Source organism: Astatotilapia calliptera, chromosome 4 (genome assembly GCF_900246225.1).
Source record: "Astatotilapia calliptera chromosome 4, fAstCal1.2, whole genome shotgun sequence".
Classification (NCBI taxonomy): Eukaryota; Metazoa; Chordata; class Actinopteri; order Cichliformes; family Cichlidae; genus Astatotilapia; species Astatotilapia calliptera.
In genome coordinates, this window is record NC_039305.1 from 21,855,913 (window position 1) to 21,862,400 (window position 6,488).

The window sequence follows — 6,488 nt, forward strand, 5'->3', positions numbered from 1 at the left end:
GAGAACAGCCAGACTTTCTTTTCCCTTTTCACCTAATGCAGAATTTATCATAGATATTTCAGTTTAACTAGAAACATTTATTTTGCTATATTCTTAATCGTCACTATGTAAAATATCTGACCGAACTACTCGCTGTTCAAAATATGTTTATTTTTTCTTACCTTTGTGTCTGATTTCCAGTAGCTGCTGCAGTAAAGCAAAGATGTATGTTGCTGGATCCAAACGATAGCAAGACAGGAAGTGAACCGTTGGCAGGATGGGCGGAAATTGAATTCTCTCTCTCTCTCTCTCTCTCACTGTTTGTGAATACTGCAACAACAAAAAAAAAGTACTGAAAACGCTTTTTGATGGTTAGTGCTTTATGCTATTACACCATTACACTACAGATGCTCTGAAAATGATTTTTTATTAATCAACTGATATATTTCAAAATGCTTAACTTTGTACAGACATGACAAGAATAACACCAAGGCTGTTCTTTTTAGGAGGTTAGACTGTTAATTAGTAACTTGTTACGGTAAAGTGAAAGTATTCAGGACAGACTAGCGCCTGCTCTTTTTTTAGATAAATTTTATCAAAACTCTTTAACTTTTGTACACAGAGAGGAAATGTGCAGCTAAATAAAAGCATTTAAACCATTTTCGCAGCTGCTTATCTAAGGTTTGCACAATATCAGTGTAGCTGTACCTCTTGCAAATCTTCTGTACATATACAAAAAAACCAAACTCATTCACAAAGTTTTTGCAACTTCCTAATGCAAAGTGCCAAATACTTACTTCGTATAAGTGTAGTCTCTCATTTTCAGCTGTTCAAGAAGAATCTTAGTCAGTTTAGCAATAAAACCAAATGTTATCCAAGGCAGACTACTTTATAGACTGCAATAAAAGTTTATTATGACTTAGCTTTTTGTTAAAGAGAAGCATGGTAAATGGTAAATGGCCTGTATTTGTATAGCGCTTTTCTAGTCCCTAAGGACCCCAAAGCGCTTTACACAACCTGTCATCCACCCATTCACACACACATTCACACACTGGTGATGGCAAGCTACATTGTAGCCACAGAAGCAGTTTGTAGTGGGCGGGTAAATAATTGCATAACATGTGCTGTGGTGTGACTACTTTTAAATGGGGTGTAACTCTCTAATCCTGAAACCTGGGAGAAATGAATAATGTTTCCATTACTTTAAACAATGCTTTAACATGAGTGCTGCACACAGATCTCAAGCCCACCCAGCACCATAGATGATTTAAACATTCTGCACAGTTTCAAGGGCAGACATCTCAAGGCACATAATTCCTCTTACTACTCTAACAAACTTTTGTGAAAGAATAGGTTGTTCTGAAACAGTCACTGAACTTTTCACAGACAACTCAGTTTGTAATATTTCTTCCCTCCTAGATATTCCACAATCAACTGTAAGCAGCGGAAGCATTTAGGAACCACAGCAACTTGGATAGCAAGCACAGACTACATAAAGTTACAGAGCAGGATTCCCAAGTGTTGAGACACATAATGTGTAAAAGACACAGACGATCTGCTGACTTGGTAACTGCAAAGAGCCAAAGCTCCTCTGGCATTAAAATCAGCACAAAAACCATCCACCTGGAGCATCCATGGCCGAGCAGCTCCTGAAGGTGTCCCAGTGCTTTTGTCCCTCAAGTGTGGGTATTCGGCGACAGTCTGCAAATGCAACACCGAAGAGAGAGAGACTACACAAATATTTGAAAACCTTGGTAACCAACATCCCTTGAGTTTGCTTTTGCTGTAGCAGAACTAGAGGAAAAATTCAATTGTCCAAGCTTCACACTCATGCAGAGGTTTCATTTTGTTGATACTATAAGTTTTTGGTTGGGCAAAAAGAAAAAGAGCCTTACGTTTTTTGGTTTGTTTGTTTGTTTTTTTTGAGCGATGTTTTTAATCGGGAAAGAAACATTGAATCCCTTCACGCTTAGTCTGCCATCACAGAAATCACTTCACACAAACCTGTGTATATTTGCATTTATTGAAAGTTTTCCTGAAACTCACTTCTTGAACACACCTTTGTGATGTGTGCAGCTTTAGAGTAATCTAAATCCAAAGTATTCATGAAAGAAACCGAAGTATTAGTCATAAAGAATAAAACCCCACAAAGAGCACAATAACGTTTTATTAACAACAATAATAATAACAATAATAATAATGCATCAATTGAATCATGGTGACCTTAACAGTGATATGCAACACTGTCCTTAACAATCTGAAGGCAGATAAAGAAAGAAGAGCTTGAAACATAAAAGTTCACTGTTTTCCATCTGAACCGAAAATATTGATGAAAGGCACAAGTTACAAAGTGCAGCTTCTTTAGCTTTATGTGACCATTAAGGTTTATGGTACTTAAAAACTATGTGAGCAAAACACTGGCCCCAAAACAACATCAGCACAAGGACTGTCCATGCTGTCCAGCACAAACTCAAGATTGAGTACCTGGAAATTTAAATAGGCGGCTCCATGCCCTCTTCCCGACTACTCGGGTATGACTGAAGTAGCGACTGCACTATAAGGTCCATACCGGCCAAATACATCTTTGCCCACCACAGCCGCACACACCCTGTGGCCAGGCTTGTACTTTCTGACCAGCACACACATGGGCAAATTCTAGGCTTTCACCTCACTGAGGATATTCCAGTCTGGGAAAGCGCCACTGCCCTTAACCTTTTCCATAGTTAGGAAGATCCTGCAACAGGGACAAAGAACAGAAAAAAAACAATATCATCAGTGAGTAACTTAAAGTCAAGATTACTAGTAAAGCCTAAGAACTGACTGACTGCTTCCATCAGGTGTAGGGCTCCTCAATTAATCGAATTTTAATCACGATTACGATCTGGGCTTTCAATGATCATTAAAAATGACTGAGCCGATTATTAGCCCCTCCCTCATGCTTTACTCTCACGCTGCTCCGTGTGGCAAATCGAGCGCACCTCTCTGCATTTCGAACATGCATCACAACAATTAAGAGGACCCGAGGGAAGCTCGGAAAGCTAAGCAGAAGTTATTTGGAGAGGAGAGTGACTGCCGTTGGCTGAAAGGAGAGGTAAAAAAAACTTCAGTGGTGTGGAAACATTATGGGTTCGCGGAGTCAGACGTGGATCAAGTAGACACAGTGTGTAAACTTTGCTACAGTGTCGTAGCTGCACCACAGAGCAACACTGCAAAGTTCACTAAACACAGATGTTTACATTTTTCATTTATTTTTTATATTACAAAAATTTGCACTGTTATCAGTATTTGCACACTGTTTTATATTATTTTTGACAATCTTTGAAGTCATTATTCAATACATTGTTATTGTTAAATAAATATCAAATATTTGAGATCTCAATTTCAGTGAAAATAATCGTGATTATCATTTTTGCCATAATCGAGCAGCCCTAATCAGGTGGTTACAAAAACTGGCAACAGCGTCACAGTGAGATCCTCAAGAAGACCTTTTGTTTTTCATATTGGTCGTAGGGCTGAGAAACTACACGCTCGACACACAGTGATGAGTTCAACACTGCTTCTTACGTGTAACTGTCCATGGGTGGAGCAGATGGGTCTTCCTCCACCACTTTCCAGAGGATAGAGAGGCCGCTGGGGTTTCTGATGAGGGCCAGATTTACTTCAAGTTTCTGAGGGATGCTATACGAGGCCGCTTCCATGTTCAGGACGGAGGGGAAGGGTCTAGAAGAAAGAGGAGGTAACGAGAGTCCGTTATGAGGAAGGAAGGAAACTTAAGTGAGTGGGTGTGATGTACCTCAAAGAGTGGAATGAACCAAATGTATTTTCAGCATGGGTGTATTACCTGCTCTGAGTCAGTGTGACTGGGACTCCTCGTGGCGACAGAAGAGACACATTCTGTTTTCACCTTTCGATGCTTCGGCTCTTCAAACTCTTCTTCACTGTTTTCTTTTTCTTGCTTAGCTGTGTACTCATGCTGGTTTTACACATGCCAAAATGGAAGATGTCAGTAATGATAAAAAAAATGAAAAGACATTTAAAAGAACTATTTTTTGCTTGCCCAAATAGCCTCCACACATTCATTTGTGGCAAAATAAATAAAATAAAAGAGAGCGCATAGTAAAGCATCCCACCTTAAGCTGAAAAGGCCGTTGAGGAGTCAGAACTGGAGGCAGCCGCTCCTCATTTGAATCAGTCGTGGCAGCTGTCATAATTTAATACAGATTATTTAAAATGAGAAGGAGAAGGGAAGAAACAGGAGGAAGTAGGAAAAGGGGGATTTTTGTTATAAAAATTAAAAATGGTTGACTTTTCTTCATTACCTTCATGCGTTGTCTTTACTCCTCTTCTTGTGGTTTCCTGGGCAGAAAGAAAGCCACTAAATTAGAGGTGAAATTATTACAAAGTGTTTTAAAATATAAAGTATTAATATTGACCTCAAATTAAAATTATGCAAAATTTAATTTATGTATTGTTATTATTATTATCGTTATTATTATCATCATCATCATTATTATTGTTATACACTACCAGTCAAAAGTTTGGACACACCTTCTCATTGTACAGCTTTTATTTTTACTACTTTCTACATTGTAGATACAAACTAAAGACATTAAAATATATATATAGCAAGATATCTGGAATTATTTAGCAAAGAAAAATGGATAAATAATAAGTTTTATATTTTAGATTCCTTTGATTTGTTGTCAGCGCTGCAAACCCTTGGTCTTATCTCAATGAGCTTCCTGATGCAGTCACCTAAAATGGTTTTCACTTCACAGGTGTGTCAGGGTTCATTTGTGGAATTTCTTGCCTTCTTAATGGGGTTGTGCAGAAGTCAGGTTGGTACACAGCTGACTATTTCACAACTGTTAAAATCTATATTAGGGCAAGAACCAATAGGCTAAGAAACGAGAAATGAGAGTCCATCATTACTTTAAGAACTGGAGCTCAGTCAGTCTAAAAAATTGTTTTTTTGCAGTCGCAAAAACCATCACGCCAAACTTTTGACTGGTATTAGCATAGCTTAAAATATTAATATGGGCTACTAATTCAACTGAATTTTTGATCAAAAGATTTAACTGTTTATTAAACACTGACTGAAAAATAAAGAATAAAAAATATGTTTTCTGTTATTTAACAGCAATATCTACTATGATCTTAAATATGTCCCTAACATCTCCATTTATATTACCGTTGTTAAGGGTTCAATATTGAGGAAGGGTACAAGAGGTGATCGAAGAATAACCACACTGATCCGGCCGGGTGAAGTCAAACGATGATTTTAATACACGCGTGGGAAGATCACTACAGACAGCAATTGATCTTCAACTTAATCAAAGCATAAACAGATATTTTATACCGTCAGGGCTTAAATTTAATGACGCCCCTTCAACGTCACAGATACATTTTATACATAGATCAGATCAAAACCACAATGACTTTTAACACAGTTTAAAAAGAACATTGTCTCCTATCTTCATAGCAGGTATTTTCCTGTCAACCTTTTGACTTCCAATTCTAGTCACAAGACACTCATCCTGCAAGACACTGTTCCTCTTTTTTGCAGAGATAACAAGAAACTGTTAGCATAAGAGGTGCTCCTAATCTCACCATCGCACACGTCCCCACACTTCCCAGAGGAACACGAGCCAAGAGAGTCTTGTGCCCACAGTAATAATAAAGTCCACTTCTAGCCCAAGTCCCAATTAAAGTGGTGGCATCACTTATATTGTTTGTGGTCCTTCCCGTCTGGGTAACAGCACACCAACTTGGGTCGATTTCTCCCACATTATATGCTACTTTATCTGTGGAGAACTTAAAACATGTATAGTTATCTGTTTTCGGCAAAAATGGTCCTACCTTTGTCCGCTTATCAATTGGGGGAAATAAACTGGACAACACAGTGCAGTTTCCAGTACTCACCGCTTCTCTAGTCATTCGCAACATGCAATCATAGCCCCACTTGTCCTCCGGATGGAGTGGAGTGGGCTCTGTGAACAAATGTGGTCTAGCAGAGGCACAAGCAACACAATTAGATACCTCTTGTTCCCTAGCATTTAGAGCCACCCAGTCCAGCCAGAGATTACTGTCACTGAACCAAGTGGCGCACTCAATTAAATCTTGGGGTTTCAGTCTAGTATAGTCCACTGCCAGGACTCGTCTATCCTTTGGTTCCTTTTCCTCTGGTACCACATATGACGACCCGTTTCCCCTTTTTCCTGTAAAATTTGCAACAGAATTTATTGGGTTGTTAATCATGTGTATCTCCTTTTCTTCTCTAACTGGCTCTACGGGATTTACGGGATTGGCCTTTTCAAGAAAATTAACTTTAATCAACCCCTTCGGATCAGTTCCCACAGTCTCCACACCCAGAACTAAATACACATAGTTTTTACGCCGCCAGTTGCCCAGCGACATAGTCAAAGGATTCTTAGATGGACTATAATCTCTTTGAAGTTTTAGCACGTTCTCTGATCCTTGTTCTGACGCTCCCCAATTTTCCCCAGTGT